Source organism: Camelus dromedarius, chromosome 8 (genome assembly GCF_036321535.1).
Source record: "Camelus dromedarius isolate mCamDro1 chromosome 8, mCamDro1.pat, whole genome shotgun sequence".
Classification (NCBI taxonomy): domain Eukaryota; kingdom Metazoa; phylum Chordata; class Mammalia; order Artiodactyla; family Camelidae; genus Camelus; species Camelus dromedarius.
In genome coordinates this window covers 57,562,018-57,579,249 of record NC_087443.1, presented here as the reverse complement: position 1 = coordinate 57,579,249, position 17,232 = coordinate 57,562,018, and the positions used below count along the sequence as shown (strand labels likewise).

Here is a 17,232-nt window from a genome sequence, read left to right as displayed (position 1 = left end):
CCCTAGAAACTTATTTTATACCTTTTAAAATCTGTGGTATGTTAATGTCCTACCCACAAATAAATATAGATAATGTAAGAGAGATCCAGGGCTGGCTTTATGGATATACAACATGTGCACTTGCAAAGGGCCCTGCATTTGGTTTAATGCTCTGATGTCACCATCTTGAAATCTTAATAATTTCTGAACGAGGGTCCCTTCACTTTCATCTTGTACTAGACTGTGTAAATTATCTAGCCAACCCAGAGAGACCCTTGGTTGACTAATGCTACCTGAGGTCAAGTCTTGATTTAGAAGGAGATACTTGTGTAATTCAAAGACATTTTCATTTGCGTATGGCTGCTAATCACCACCATTAAACAATAAAAAGCCAAATAAATCTTTGCAATTGCAGGGCAAACAACCAGAATTATCCATATTTGCCTAGTCATTAAAAGCCACACATTTGCCAGCAGGAATAACCTACCCTCAAATGATGAGGTTCACTCTGCCCAAACTGGAAAAGCCATTTATAACTCTTTGAAAACTGCCTGACATTTCAGCTTTCTGTGATAGGAAGATACAAATCTCATGTGGTTTTGCCTGCCATGCAGACCAAACAAAATGATGGTTCTGTTAAAACATATATGTATGAGATATTTTGCTTTTAGGAATTCTGTTTTGATAGCCTCAGGAGGCAAACAAACACAGCCGTTCTAGCTCCCACCTGGCCAAGGTGGCATCACCCATCTCAAGTCTGAACAGTCCTTTCAATCTGGGCAGTTTCAGCTAAGGATGCTTATCTTCAAATGAATGGATTATAAATATACTTTATTATAGGACTAGAATGAGTGCCAGAAACACTATAGCAAAGTGAACCAAAGACAACACTCAGAGGATATGGAGGGAGAAAGATGCAGCTGATACAACAATTACATCTACTTATTGTGCATTTAGCTTCTTGGCTGTAAGCTGGGTAAAATACTACCTACTTCACAAAGCCATGCCATGCATTAAATGAGATAATGGATGTGAATATGCTTTGTAAATTGATAATTACTAAGGTATCATCCATATTATTAAGGATTTTTTTCCTACAAAAAATATAAAAGGTTTTAAAATTATGTAACAAGTAAAATTATTTAAGTCAATAAAGTTTTAAGGAATTTCACATGTTCTGTTTTCTTGCACTGCCAATCACCTTGGTTCCTCCAATGTTTGAGCCATAATGTTCAAGACAGCCTTTTCAAAATGAATTTTTGCTCAACCCGCAGTTGTCATGTCAGTCAGTCCACAATTCTTTCAGTTGGGTTTCTTTGATCTCCAGTGGAATATGGGCACACTTTAAAAATTCCCCACCAGTAATCTTTGGGATCCAATTTCCTCAAGCAAGTTACTTTAGGACCACGTTTAGCATCAGAGGACATGGGTCTGCCTGGTTCTGAATTTTAGACACCCTCTAAACATGCATTAAGTTCAAGCCATAGTCACGCCTAAGGTATCACACCCTAGAACACCGCAGATAGCTGGACTATGACAATACCCAAGATTTTAAAAGTTAGACTGCTAGGTTTTTCATAGTTTATTTAGCAGCTCTGTCTTGTAGTTCTTTCCCACAGATTTAACACTTAGTTCTGTGACTAAAGGAAACCACAAAGTTCATCTAAGAGGTGTTTCCAATGATGCAGGTCTACAGAAAAAGCCCCATTGGGACAGACCTCCACTAAGGATATTATTTTGAGTGGGTATCTGTGTGTGTACTGCCAGTACTGTTTTAAGTGGGAGGGGGCAGCCACACTGAGTACCTCCAGCACTAACTAAAAAACTCTTTTTTTCATAAGTGCAAAAATAATATAGGACCTCCCCATGTAAAGTAAACAAACAACCCAGAAGTAAATTGGGGGAAAAGTGAAAGTTCCCCTTCACTTTCTGCCACAAATCCTAGTCCTTTTAACAGAACATGGTATAAATTCTTCCAGGGGGATTTTCAAAATGCATCTGAATAACAAAATAAAACTGCTAGAACCCTATGAGATGCACCACAACCCCTTCCTCAACGTTAGGGAGTGGCATTGCTTCTCACAGGATAAGATCCTCAGCAATAAACCCTTCACGAAAGCAGAGCTGCCTCTAACTCCTAACCTTGCTTCATTAAATTAGGTGCCCAATGCAAGTGCTTCCTGGACTGTGAGAATATTCACAAGCAGTTATTTAAAAATAGATCCCGCCATTAGATTTTAGAATAATCTGTAGATTGATTACCAGATCTATCATCAAGGCATTAGGTCTCAGGGGACTAGACCAGTAAATGACTCTAATTGTTATGGTTTCTAGTAATCTTGGATCACTTGTTATTATAATAATAATAATAATAATAATAATAATAATAATAATAATAATAATAATAATAATAATAATAATAATACAATACTTTTTAAAGGCACTTTGCATATATCACCTCTTCAAGTTTTACAAATGCCCTATAAGGTAGGTAAGATTATCAGTCCCATTTTAGAGATGAAGTATCTGAGGCACAGAGAGGTCCAGTGGCTTGTCATACACGGTCTGTACTTTAAAGCTCCCATGGGAGATGATTCTCACGCAGGACTTTTGAAAGCATGAACACAGCCACCGTCACAGAATCCCAGTATTTCTCCAAGACCACCTGCATTTTAGGGGTGGTCAAAATATCTCAAGATATCTCAAGATGACACCTGCAGCTAAATCCCCGTTTTGCTTCTGAGACTTAGAAGGTTCAACGCCCCTTCTCTTCCTGCTGCTGAGGTTTCTAAAGAAAGCAATTCTCTAACGTTGGTATGAATGTGTGGAGGATCATGTTAAAAGTGCAGATTCCACCACTTCACACCCATTAGGATGGTTATTTTTTTTTAAAAAGGAAAATAAGTGTTGGAGAGAATATGGAGAAATTGGAACCCTATACATTGCTGGTAGGAATATAAAATGGTGAAGCGGGAAAACAGTATGGTCATTTCTTAAAAAATTAATATAGAATTACAATTTGATCCAGCTATTCCCCTTCTAGGCATATACACAAAGGAATTAAAAGAAGGGGCGTCAACAGATATTTGTACATCTATGTTTATAGCAGCATTATTCACAATAGCCAAAAGGTGGAAACAACCCAAGTGCCCATCAATGGATGAATGGATAAACAAAATCCCTTTAAAAAAAAATGCATGGTCTTAAACCACCTGCTAAGAAGTCGGTAGGTTGAAAAGCAACAGGGAGACTGTTCCTGACATTGGTAGCCATCCTGAGCAGAATCAAAGCAGAAAGTCCTTCAAACCAAATATTGTCCCATGGCAGCCTTGAGCAGTGCTTTGAGAGAACAAATAATGTTTAGCCTCATAGTCCACAAGGGGAAAAAAGTTCATTTCTAGCAACATCTGACTGAGTAAGCAAAGCAAGGCCCTACCGACACAGGCCAGGGGAAATGGGTCTGTCACCACAGAGAGGAGGCAAGGAGGCAAGGAGGCAAGGGGGAGGAGACCCACAAAAGGGTGGAACTGTGAGCCTGTGACCTTGGGTTTCCCTCCAGCAAAAAGCTTCCTTAACACTTAGGTTCATATTCACATAATTTTTGGACAGGAAAATGCACTGGTAAGCAATCAGGCAAATGGGACCCAAGCTTTCAAATGATGAAACTGTGCCCCCTAGTGGCTAATCTTTAGGAATTCAAGTCATTAAAGATTAATGCTTGGGAGACAAGAGTAAGGAATGGACTGGTGTGTGTGTGTGTGTTTGTGTGTGTGTGTGTGTGTGTTTGTGTGTGTGTGTGTGGTTGGTGTATGTGACTTCCCCTCCTGTGGGATTTCATCTTGCTTCTGCCTAGTCCATGTGTCAGCTGAGATCGTTAGTACACTGAAGCCAAACTGATGGGATGGGATCAGGTTGTCTGTCATTTTTCTAGATCTCTGAATTGCATACTAAGTCTGATCATTCCACCATTGTTTAAGCTGCTTGTGAGGTTTACAATTTCCCCAGCTCTGTGATCATGAATGGATGCTTCATCATCAGTTAGAAACTGGACCATGGTTTTGAAGCACTGCCTGGTAAGAACCTGGTGTTTGCCTCTCTTTTCAGCAATGTGATGGTCTTGAAAGCACTGGCCAGGATGTCCATGTGCACCATTATGGTGGCACAGAAAGATGGTGGAAAGAGCATGACAGTCTTTTACAACCTATGTTTCCCCTTACTATATCACAACATTCTAAAGGCTTCCTTTAACTTTTTTTAGTGGCCTTATTCATAATAGTAAAACACTGGAAAGAAGCCAAACAACCAAATATCCATCATAAAATTTACCACTGTAACCATGTTGAATGTACTATTCAGTGGCATTAAATACATTACCACTGTTGTGCAATCACCACTATCCATCTCTAGAACTTTCCATCTTCCCAAACTGTAACGTATACCCATCAAACAATAACTCCCCACTCTCCCCTCCCCTCAGCCCTTATTAACCTCTATTCTGTTTTCTTTCCCTATGAATTTGACTTTTCTGGGTATCTCATACAAGTGAGATTATACAGTATTTGTCTTTTTGTGTCTGGTTTATTTCACTTAGCATAATGTCTTCACAGTTCGTTGGTGTACAGTGTGTGTCAGAATTTCCTTCCTTACTCAGTAATACTCCATTCTACCACATTTTATTCATCCATTCATCCACTGATGGACATTTGGGTGTGCGTTTTACTTTTCAAGTTTCTTTTCTTGTCACTTGTATAATTACAAAGCCATTAGAACATCAAAGGGTGATAGGTGTCTCATTTTTGAGCCCAGCATATGGTGATAGAAAGACAACATAAGTGAATGCTTTGAAGAAGTTACTTCAGATTCTTAAATCTTTCCCAAAGCCTGAAAGAATTTGCTCTGTCTTAGGAGGTGTCTGCTGGGCACTGCTGGAAAAAGCATTAGAAGTAAACCAGATTTGTTTTCCTCGTTGTCTGTAGCAGGCTGTGGTGCATGTTTCATGTGGCTCTGACTTTGAGATCTCAGCCAAAGTATAAATGAGTTGAAACAGTCCTGAGCAGACCCCTGAAAAGACCAGTTTCAGGAAGGTGTGAGTTCTGGGCAGGGAGTAGGAGGCATGAGTACTAGGAGGGAGGCCTAAGGAACTTGCTTTGAAGTTAGAGTGAATTAGACTGAGGTTAAACTGTAAGCAGGTACCCATCAAATCTGTGGCATGAATAGACGAATAAGCCTGAAAGAATCCAGGCCTGTAATAATTCACCACTCACACATGTCCCTCACTGTAAAGAGTGCTCACGGCTCACACAGGCACCTCTTGTCTGCGTGGCCCGCTGTTGTGTATGGCGGTGTGCCCTAATCAGCTCCTTTTCTATTCTCAATGAAATAAAGTAAATAGAATAAAATAAAATAAATAGTTCTCACCTCCCTACTACCTCATTTTGCTTGGTCCTGATAACGACAGAGTGAGTCAGGCAGGGAAATGATCACCCTCCTGACTGCACAGATCAGGAAACCAAGGCCCAGGGAGGTGAAGTGCCACGTGGCATGGAAGAACAGGTTGGGCTCAGAGTCCAGAGTTCTCTGGGCTCTGCCACCTGGAGCTCCTGAGCCTTTCCCAGGACACCGTGGTATGAAGAATTAAGGAGCAGATCCCAACTGCTTAATGTCTGATGTAGCACAGAGTAACCTTTGCCTCCACTGGGTGGCCCTAGAGGCCATGTCAGAGATGCTCAGTGGATGGACAATAGCCCAGCCTTCTGGCACTTCTGTGTCTTTAACACTTCTCTCTGCGGCCCCAGCAGTAAGGGTTGGCCTACGCTGTTGTCTAAGCTGTGGAGCGATCCCTCCATTTTCTGCTCTATAAAAATGCTGGGTTGGACTCTGAGGGTAACCTTTAAATATACAACTGTAATCTCCTCAAGTCTAAAAATGCAATAATCCCCTTCCCCTCCCCAAACAATTTAGCACTTTTAAATCAGGAGGCATCTTACAATCAGTCAACAGAAGCTTTCCTGCCACCACTTCCCCTACCCTGGCCCTCAGAATGCTTATCAAAAAGATGGCATCTTTGAATTGAAGAAACCACTGAGCCCCTTGGGGCACGGGAGAGAGGGAAAAAGAATTGCTGGTGGGACTCTGGCTGGGCTTTCTAGCTGACTTGGATCCCACCACCTGTTGTTGGTGACTTAGGTTCCTGTCTGCTCACTCAAGTCCCAAGCCCAGGCTGAAACTTTCATGAGTGAAAAGGGCTTCACATGAAATGCATCAAAATGTACACTTAAGAGCTGTGAGACAGCAGTCCCACTCCTAGGGGTGCACTCAGGGGAACTTAAATCACGTTCACACGAAAGCTTGTTCACAGATGTCCACAGCAGCATTATTCATAACAGCCCCAAAGTGGAAACAATCCAGATGTCCATCAACTGATGAATGGATAAACAAAATGTGGTATATCCATACAATGGAATATTATTTGGCCATAAAAAGGAAGGAAATTCTGATAAATGGTACAACACAGAGGGACCCTGAAAACTGTATCACACTGTAAATCACAGGCATCTGAGTGCTGACTGCATTCTTCCAGTGCCCTGGTACATCAGAAACAGAGACTTGCTTTTGGTAGGAACTAACCACCTAGATACTGGAATGCCTCTCATAACATGCCAGTCGTTCCTTTAAATCCTTTAGCTCATTTAGGGTCTCACAACAACCCTTTGAGGTGTGGGCTATGTCTCCCACTTTACTGATGAAGAGTCTGAAGGTCAGAGAAGTTGTTACTTGCCCAACACCACAGAGCTGTAGGATATTTGGCAAAAATAAAGTGAAAAAAAAAAAAAGAAAGAAAGGAGAATCTCCTTGTATAAATGTGGTATCTCAACGTAGGTGAAAAACAAGAAAGAGATCAAGTGTGGCCACCAAGTCTGCCATCCCACCTCCTGCAGAGAGCCTCCCTTTAGTAAGAAGAATCACTCATTCTCTCACATAATCCAGTGCGTCTCATTTACCTCCATTTGAGCATTAATTTCATACTTTCAAATGACTGCAGAGAGATGCACTCTCTTCCTGCTTCCCGCTGGACCTCTAGGGTCCATTCACGCTGCCTTGTCCACGCCCAGTCCCAGTCCACCTCCATCTAGAATTACAGCAAGCCGAGGGCTAGGGTTACTTCACTTAGCACTGAAAGGCTGTCTCATTCCAGCCTTTTAGAGCCAGGCAGCTAATCACTCATCACTTGCCAGTTGGACAGTGTATTTTGGGCTTGCTTTGTTTCTGCCAGGGCTGAAAACAAGCAAAGGGTAGGGGGCCATCAGGAATGGAACAGGCTGAGCAGGGCTGGGCTGGAGGATGAGTGACATGGGAATTTGGAGAACCAACATCCCCAGGGTGTTTGGGCTTGTGGACAGGTGTGAGGGTCTCTATAAGCGACATCATGCATGTGACTAAGGGCCCACATGCACTGCCCCCAACTGGGATCACTGAGGGCCTAGTATATGCAAGGTATTTTTTAAATGGGGACTTCAACACAGTTCCTGTGTTAAGGGGAGCCTTCCACTGGGGAGATAAGTATTCTCCTAATTTATCCTCCAAGACTCAAAACCAACCTGTTCCTCCTCTTCTCTTTCAGTTTCCATGAAAGATACTCCCAGTCACCTTCTCACCTGGTCCAAGAACCTGGGAGTCATCCCTCCTCCTTCACCTCTTACATCCAATAAACTGTCACGTCCTACAAATGCTACCTCTTTTTCTTTCTCATTTCCATGACCCTGTTCAATATTTCCTCATTTCTCACTTGGATTATCACAATAGTCTTCCCATGAGTCTCCCTGATTCCGTGATTGGCCCCTTAACTCATCCCCTCCCCACTGTAGCCAGAGTGATCTCTCTAAAATGCACATCTGACCATGTTAATATTTCCCTGCTAGAAATCCTTCAGCAGCTTCCTGTGCCCTCAGAATAAAGTCCAAGCTCTCAGTTCATTCTGTCACTCAGTCAATAAATATTTGCTGAGCATGTTTCCTGTACCAGGCACTCCGCTAGGGGCAAGGACTCAGGCGTGGACAAAACTGAAATGGTCTTTGTCCTCAGAAAGACAAACAAGACAAATAAACAAACAAAAAAAAAGATATCAAATTGTGATAAAAGCTACAAAGTAAAGGAACTGGGGGCTAGGATTGAGAATCACAGTGGGTGCCTACTTGAGACCAGGCCTTCAGGGAAGGCGTCTGAGAACTGAAGGATGAGTTGGGGTGGCCAATGAAGAGGGGGCAGAGGATAGAAGAGCTTCATGTATTTTAGAGACAAGGAAGGCCGTGTGGCTGCACCGTGATCAGCAGGGCAAGAGGCACGGAGAGCTTGGGGAGGCTTTAGGGGTCAGACCGTGCCTTGTGAGCAACGGGGAAGAGTCTGGATTTCATTCTAAGTACACTGGGAAGCCACCGAAGACTTTTAAGCAGGTAAGTAACTTGGTCTGACTTCCATTTTCAGAAGATTGCTTTGGTGGGTGCATGAAGCATGGCTGAGGGCCACAGAGGGGAAGTGTTGTTATATACTCAATTCATACACTGAAGTTTTAATTTTTAATTTAATTAAAAAATTTTTTCTTCAACGATTAATTCTTTAACCATTAGGGTGGGCCCTAATCTGGTATGACTGGCATCCCTATAAGAAGATATGAAGACACAGGTGCACATACCCGTTAGGAAGACCATGTGAAGACACAGGGAGAAGACAGCTACCCACAAGCCAAGAAGAGAGGCCTCAGAAGAAACACCCTACTGACCCCAGGATCTCAGACTTTCAGCCTCCAGAAATGTAAGAAAATTAATTTCTGTGGTTTAAGCCACCAGGTCTGCGGTACTTTGTGGTGACAGCTTAAGCAGACTAAGAGAAGTGGGATATCCACTTAAGAGCCCATTGAGGAAGCCAGGCTGGGAAAAGGTGATGGTGGCTCGTTCCAGGGGGAGGAAAAGGCAGTGGAGCAGACTGGATGGATTCTGGAGAGAGCTTCGGGTACAGTCTATGGAACTAGGTGATGGTCCAGATGTAGGGTGAGGGAGAGGGAGGGATGAAGATAATCAAATCAGCCTGGCCTGAACAGGGTGATGGTGGGGCCCTTTACTGAGATGGGGAAGCACTAGGGAGAAACAGGGGTGAGGGGAGAAGCGATGCTCGTCATTCTGACCTCCATGGAGTTCTATGTTCTCAGTGGCGTCAAAGATAACATTGGCTGACCCCATGCTCCAAAAAATTAGAAAATCCAACATAAAATTTTAAATTAATTAACTTTATTTTTTGGAACATTTTTAGATTTACAGAAAAACTGAGCAGATGGTACAGAGAGTTCCCATATACCCCTCTCCTCTGCACATGTTTTAAAGTTTTATTCCATTATTCCAACATAACTTTTACCACCAAAGGAAACTGTTCCTAGAGTCAAAAGAGAATCTATGCATTTCTACCTGTTTCTCCCTCAACACAGAGAGACGGTCTCAGTTTGGGAAAATTTCGTAGTGACACAGGTGAGCACAACCTCTCTCTCAACCCCCTTTCCCACCAACTTGCCACCTTTCCTTTGACAGAACTAGTTTTACTCTTCTTCACTTAGCCTGGCCAACTCCCTTCATGCCTCAAAACTTAGTTCACTTGTTACCCCGTCCCAGAAGCCTGTCCTGACCAGCCACTCACCCTGCCCCCATTGGGCCCATGGCACCCTTATCCCTTCCCATCTCAGAGGGGGGAAAGTGTTCTTCATGAATGTGTCATCCCCCCCTCCCATGACACCATAACCAAATGAAGGGCAGGGACCCTGGTTTATTATGTCTATATTCCTAGTACCCAGAATACTGTTTAGTTTAAAATACTCCACAAATATTTTTTCAGCTGAACAGAAAGTGATTGGTGAGAAAGAAGAAAGTAAAGAAAGAAAGGGAAGGAGGGAAGGAAGGAAGAAAGGGATGGAGGAAAGCAAAAGAGGGAGGAAGGAAGGAAGAAAAGTGTTCTTGGGAATTCAGGACTTAATAAACTCAAAGCCAGTCAGCAAGACTGCCTGCTAATTGCAGATCACAGCCCGCTAGGAAGAGGAATCACATGGCAGATTGCAGAAGGTACTTAGAGGACACAGGGGGAAGGACAGTAACAGGAGCAGCTGCTTGCGGTGAACTGCCGTCTAACAAGGCAGCCAGGGAGGCACTGGGTGCATACGGAGGGCTGGAGGGAAAACAGATCATCTCCTGTGTACATGGCCCATATCCCTGACCCCTCCATTAGAATGACCTATTGTGTGTGAATGTGAATTTGACATGTAATCTACATAGACTTTGGGGTTGAATCCAATTTTGTCCACCTGGTAGATGAGTGTTGGTTAAATGATTTATATTCTCCCTGGAGGTCATAATTCCACTTAAGTGGTAACTGGGTCTTATTCAGCTATTCCAATTCTTATAGCTCCTATGATGTCTTCATACGACAGACTCAGTGTTATACATTTGTTGTGCTTGACATTTGTTGTGCTTGACAAATAGGATCTACTCAAGGTTTTGCCATGAACTGGTTTTGTGACATTGAAGAAATCATGTAACTTCTCTGGACCTCCATTTTCTGTCTAGGGGCACTGAAATGATCTATTTGACTTCTCCAGAAAACTCCAGGGATGTAGGGTGGGGGGCCTGGAAACAAAGCAAGGAGCTTGGAGTAGAGTGTCCATCTTTAACATTGTACAATCCTAAACCTTCCTTGCTGCCGGCATCCTGAGGACTTCCCCTTGATGCTAATCTGCAAGTGCCTCCTTGCTGGCTTCCCTCCCCTCCCTTGCATTGTACAAACTGTGTGTGTTGTGCGTATGTGTGTGTGTTGGGGGAAACTTTTCTCTATCAAAGATGACTGATGCACAGGAAAAAGTACTATGGTTTATATACAAATTAAAAAGGCAATTTAATAGAATTGCTATTTTCTTGAGAAGATTGCCTCATTTTTAAATACAAATAATAGAATACATCATCCTATCAAATATTCTTTAATTCCAAATTGTAAGCCAGTTAGTAGAGAAAAGGAGAAGTGAGATAGGAAAGAAGGAAGGGAGAAGAGAGGAAGATGGATGCCAAGCAGAGGAGTAAAGAGGAAGAGGCAGAAGAGAATAGAGGGAGGAAAGATGGGGAGAGGAGAGGAAAGAGAAGTGGAAACAGCAGAGAGCATCATGGGAGACAGAAGAAAACTGAGTCTGAATGCCCTTCATAGGCCCTGCTCCTCCCTCCCCAGGGCTGTCGTCTTTCATCTTTGGGTTATTTGTTCTCACTTGCCTTCAAAGTCTAAGTCTCTAATTCATCACTGTCCACAACCCAAGTCTTCATCTGTACTTTGAGTGATTTAAGGATTAAATCCACTGTAGGAACTTCAGTCATTTAAGGGAGGAATTCTTCTTTGGGCCATAGGGGCAGTGACAAGAGCAAAGTTTATCCTAGTGCCCTTGGAAATCAAGCAAACCCAGTCAGAGGGCTGGGCTTTTCCTCCCCTAAATGGAGGCAAAGCCACCTGTTTGTTGCTGAATTTTCCCCCTAAACAGTGACTGTTTTGATGTTATTGACAAAATAATGACCTCTGTACCCTGATAGCCAAATTGAAAGTTGGAGGCAGAGTTTTGGGAGGATTAGAAAAGAACAGCTTTATTGCTTTGCCAGGCAGAGGAGGCCACAGCAGGCTAGTGCCTTAAAGACTGTGAGCCCCAGGATTTTATAGAAAAATGGGTACAGAAGAGTGATAACAGTCAAAGTGTGAGCAGGGGCTACATTCCTTCCATCTTGATAGGAACTTGCTGTTGTTACAGAGGAATTTAGGTGGGTCTGCCCATTTTCTTGAGGATAAGTCCATGACCTCATTTCAAGACCTCTAGGGTAAAAGGATAAGTTATTCTAAGAAAAGAATGCATAGGGAGTGGGGCGTGTCAGTCATAAGATCAGTTTAGCCAGAAGTACAGGCCTGAGCAACTCAGTAGCCACCTTGTTAGTTCTCTACTCTTTCAGTGTCTGGAAATGTGGTCAGCATACCCATTCAGTGTCATGTCATTCATGGAGTAAGGAGAGGGATTCATAGATGCATATGGTAATGAAGCCTCCACGTCTGGTTGTGTGGGTTGTTCACTGAACAAGGGTGTCTGGCTCCAGAGATGCCCATATCCACTCATTTAGCCAAGCACCCAGCAAAAGCCATGTCTACTTGGAGGAAGTGATGCCTTTTCGTAATTTGCCCAAAGGCATCAGTGATCCTATGTGACCCAGAGTTCAATCAGAGCAGGGTTGCCTATTTATCTGAAGGAGGCTGCAAGATTGTGGGCAGCTCTCAAGGCTTAATCTGCACATGGGCTCCAGTACCTCCAAGATGGCAGTGGGAGAGGAGGGTGGACTACCCCAAATTTCACACCCATGTTACATTTGCTCTGTGGCTTGATCCTCATCACATCCCCATAGGTAGGTAAGGCAGGTGTTCCCTATTTTCAGATGAGGACACCATTGTTTAGAGAGACTGAAACATATGAAGGGCATGTAAGAGAAGTAAACTTGGGAATTTAGCACATTACTAGGCATAGGCGTTTCAATGAACAAAGGACCGTGGGAGCCAAGAACAGACATCGGTTATATAGGATCTGAGTCAGATGCTCTTGCTGACTTGCTGAAGAGGAATTTGGGGCTGCTGCCAAGTCCCTCTCATATCTAATTTTGGTCACTGTCAGGCAAGGGTGGGTCTTCCTTAAAGGACTACCAGGAGTGGACGACCCAGAGAATCGAGGTCCTTCCTCAAGGAACAGTCCCCTCTTTACCCTGGGAGGGGGCACTTCTGAAGCCTGAGTCTACATGACTCTGGGTCCCTGGCTCACACCAGAGGGTGCTGATGGAGGTCCTCAGAGAGACCTCCAGAAAGAGTCATGCATCCCCTTGTGACCACTAGAGGGTGCAGGCAAGGAACTGCCTCTGAGCACTATAGAGATGCTGAACAGATGGAATCAGTGATAGAGCCAAGGTATGGGGGCAGTTCTTACATAAGGGAACGCCCCAAGAGCAGTCATTGAGGAAGGAGTGGACATTGAAGTGAAGAGGCCAATAGTTGGTCAGTGTCTCTCAAAGGGTTTCCCGGAGAAGGCAAACAGATCAGTTCAATCATGCTCCTTGTCCTTAAAAAGTGAATCATCTAGTGGGCAAGGTGGGGGCCTCTTCTTCCACACGTTCAGTCTGACAGGGCAGGAAGGTATCGTTAAGGATTAAATGGGTGCTGCTACTGTGGAAAACAGTATGGAGATTCCTCAAAAGACTAGGAATAGACTTACCATATGACCCACTCATCCCGCTTCTAGGCGTATATCCAGGAGGAACCCTACTTCAAAACGATACCTGCACCCCAGTGTTCATAGCAGCACTATTTACAATAGCCAAGACATGGAAACAGCCTAAATGTCCATCAACAGATGACTGGATAAAGAAGGTGTGGTATATTTATACAATGGAATACTATCCAGCCATTAAAAATGACAACATAACGCCATTTGCAGCAACATGGATGTTCCTGGAGAATGTCATCCTAAGTGAAGTAAGCCAGAAAGAGAAAGAAAAATACCATATGAGATCGCTCATATGTGGAATCTAAAATAAAAAAGGAACACAAATACAAAACAGAAACAGACTCATAGACATAGAATAGAAACTTGTAGTTGCCAAGGGGGTGGCGGGTGGGAAGAGACAGACTGGGATTTGAAAATGTACAAGAGATAAACAAGATTATACTGTATAGCACAGGGAAATAGATACAAGATCTTGTGGTAGCTCACAGCAGAAAAAAATGTGACAATGAATATATGTATGTTTGTGTATAACTGAAAAATTGTGCTCTACACTGGAATTTGACACAACATTCTAAAATGACTATAACTCAATAAAAAAAAGTTAAAAAAAAAAGGATTAAATGGGAGGAGGAGGGGGAGGAACTCTGGGTTTGATTTATTTATCAAATCCTTCAAGTTTCTGCTGTTCGCTGAACCTGTGCCCAAACACATTTTGCCAATGTTTATAGCATTAGTAATTTTAAGAATAATATACTTTGGTTATACTGTACTTTATACTTTTCTAAGCATTTTCTCCCACATTATTTCATTTGTATCCGTCTCTGTAGGCAATACAAAAGAAACATAAAACATGATCCTTACCCTGAAGGAGCTTATTTTTAAACAGAGGATGGAAATACCGAGACAGTAAATAACACTACTGCTTGGTCAAAATTTTGCAGGTGAGGCCATTTCATCTATATTAAGAGAATGTGATATGTGACCACCATGAGCTGTGGTAGCTAGAAAAGACTTCACTAATGGAAGGCATTAGACTTACAAGTTAGCAGGGGTGTGACTGGGAAGAGCTAAAATGTTCCTCCAGGAATGATCATGGGAGATAGAGGGGTGGAAGGAGAGGAATGGGCAGGTGATTGTATAAATCACTTAAAAAATAATGAGAAATCTGGTTGATTAGCCACAGTACTGAGGGCTCACTAGTGGTCTCGAGAGCATAGTTGAGCCTACATACAGTGAGGAGCCAGAGTATGGTTGAGAAAATGTAGGTACCTTTGAGAGGCATTTGGGGAAAACTGAATCTGGTGTCGGTATGAGGATGGAGCTTATAGTGATGTGCCCAAGGCAAGGTGACAAGCTAGAAGGCCATTATAGTAAAGGGCTTAGGTTTTAGAATCAGACAGACCTTGATTTGAACCCTGGATTCTATTACTCAAGAGCTGAGGGTCCTTGAGTAAGATGCTCATGTTCTCAAAATTTGATTTCTTAACCCTTAAAAATTGAGATAATGGCACTTACTTTTCAAGATGGTTCCAGTGTTAATCAGGTCAGGGTATGCAGAGCACAGTGCCTAATTAGACACTGTTAGTTCTCCCATTCCTTCTGCTCTAAGTGAAGAGAGACTCTCAGGGAAATCATGTGTTGACCTATTGGTTCCAGCCAGAGAGAAGAGGACAACAAAAGGTGGCAGAAGTTGAGGTGTGAGTAGGCTGGCGGAGTGGTGATGAACTTGAAGTGACAATGGTACAGGTACGAGTAGAATGATCCCTGAGGCATTTGAAAATGTGATATTTGAGGGAGACCAAACTAAAGGTATAGCTTCAGGGACCCTTAATATAAAAGTGACAGTTGACGCTGTGTGTACAATGACAAGCTTTAGGACAGCAAGAGTGTAGAAAAGGCACTGAGACTTGTAGGGCTCCATTAAGTGGGGCTGGAGAAAGAAGAGGAGTAACTACTCTTTAAGAAAGAAAATGATCAGCATAGTTACAGGGTGTCAAACTTCCCAGACTTTCCAGAAAAAAAGGTCATATGCCAAACACTGAAGACAGGTAATAAAGCACAAGCTGGAGGAGAAGACATCTGATCTCCAAGAATGAGTCTCAGGTAATTAGAAGGAGTGGCAGGACTTGAGCACATCAGGAGTGCTGCTGAAGGGCATTGGGCATCAGGGAAAGACCCGAGCCAGCTGACCACAAAGGTAACTTCCAACTGGGCAGCAGTAGTCACCACTGTGGGAGGTCAGTGTTGTTCTGGCTGAGGGAAAGGGAAGTAGTTGTCAAGACAAATATTCAGAAATCTAACCCTAGAGGGGGAGGAAAGATATTTGAGGAAGGGACGCCAGTGTTCAGAGACAATAATATGGAGAGGATGCTGCATGTGTGAGGGTGAAAGGAAGGAAGGTGGAAAATATTAAATCATAGGGTGAGGGAACCTCAGAACTCAAAATAAGAGGCACTGTTTCTAGAAGTAGGAAAGAAAATAGCTCTAGACTTTAAGGGGAAGTGTTACTTTGAGAGAGAATGGATACATATCCCTCTGAAGACTAAGGAATAAAACATAAATTGAGGAGAATTGGACCCATGAGGGAGAGACTCCCCGTGGGCCTCAGACTTCTCAGAATAGTCCAGGAAGGCTCAGGAAAGGGGGCTTCCTATGGGGAACACACCAGAGCAGCCCAGGCACAGAAGAAAAGGATGAGCTAGAGGACACCCACTGAAGAATGACGAGGGGGTCGAGGACAGCCAAAGAAACCGAGGCTATTTCACCTGGAGAAGAGAAGGGCTACATGAGATTCGATGCCTGGCCTCAACTATGTGAAGAACTGACATGCAGGAGTAGACATCTGTGGGAACAAGAGGAACAGCTGATGGAAACTGCAGGAGGCAGATTCCACGTGAACATTGGCCAGAACTTTCTCATACTTATGGAGTGGAAAGGTGAGTGGTTGTCCCATGCGTGGTGTCCAGGAGACATGGGACAGTTTCTTGCCCACAATTCTTCACACATGATTCAGCATCAGAAGAGAGCCAGACTTCGGTGACTTTTAAGGCCCTTCCCACCAGCACAGCTGAAATCTCTGAATCTATAGTCATGTAAATTTAATTTAATTTAATTTAAAGAATCTCAAGGCTGGGAGGGTCTTTTAATCTAAGAAGCCATTTGACTCTTGAGCCCCATCTATGAGAGGCTCACTGTGTGATCACAGACTACAAAACATACCCAAGTCAAGCCTGAATCCACCAGTAACTGCTGGGGCACTGGGATTCTAGCAACTCACCATCTGGATAGAGAACAAATCTGTAGACCTCCCAGAGAACTCATTGTCAAGATGGTCCAGGTGAAACTTTCATTAGAACATTTCTCAATGAAAGAAGAAGTATATGTGGAATCCTGCATATAATTTTGAATTGCTCTCCACCCTTGTTTATTATTCGAAAACCCAAACTTATGATGCAAATGCTGGGTTATTATTCATATTTTAAAAGAATCCTTCACTTCACAAATTAATTCACTTTGGAATACTTTTAAGCAACAAATTCCAGAGATGAACTTAAGATGTACTCAGTTTTTCTCCCTTTCCACAAGTAAAAAGCTCTGTTGCACACAAATGTCCAAGAACTCGTGTGTCACACAAAGTGAATTCCACGAGTAACACAATATGACAAACACCTCTGCTTATTTGACCACACACAAGCCATCAGTGATCGGTTTGAGTCTGTCTAAAGGGAAGCTTAGCAGAAGACATCTAATGTGATCCAGAATTTCAAGATCTGCACCAGCCAGGGCTCTGTTTACCCAGGGAAGGGATGTAGAAAACATCAGAAATGCTCTCAGTGGCATTGGTAGAAAGTCCTACTGGTGTTGCTGCCACTGTTTACTAGCTGTGCAGCCTTGAGGGGAATGACTTAACATCTCTGAGCGTCAGTTCCTAC

General features: G+C 43.1%; 1 long non-coding RNA gene and 1 other non-coding gene across 2 annotated transcripts; one reads left to right on the top strand and one right to left on the bottom strand.

Moving 5' to 3' along the window:
- Nucleotides 1-1,572: 1,572 nt before the first annotated feature.
- On the bottom strand, nt 1,573-1,703 carry LOC116156133 (small nucleolar RNA SNORA18). Its single transcript, XR_004139991.1, has one exon. It is a non-coding gene; the product is annotated as a small nucleolar RNA SNORA18 (small nucleolar RNA).
- Nucleotides 1,704-8,012: 6,309 nt separating this feature from the next.
- LOC116155858 (uncharacterized) lies at nt 8,013-13,893 on the top strand. Its single transcript, XR_004139753.2, has 3 exons — nt 8,013-8,429; nt 8,604-8,787; nt 13,316-13,893. It is a non-coding gene; the product is annotated as an uncharacterized LOC116155858 (long non-coding RNA).
- Nucleotides 13,894-17,232: the final 3,339 nt, after the last annotated feature.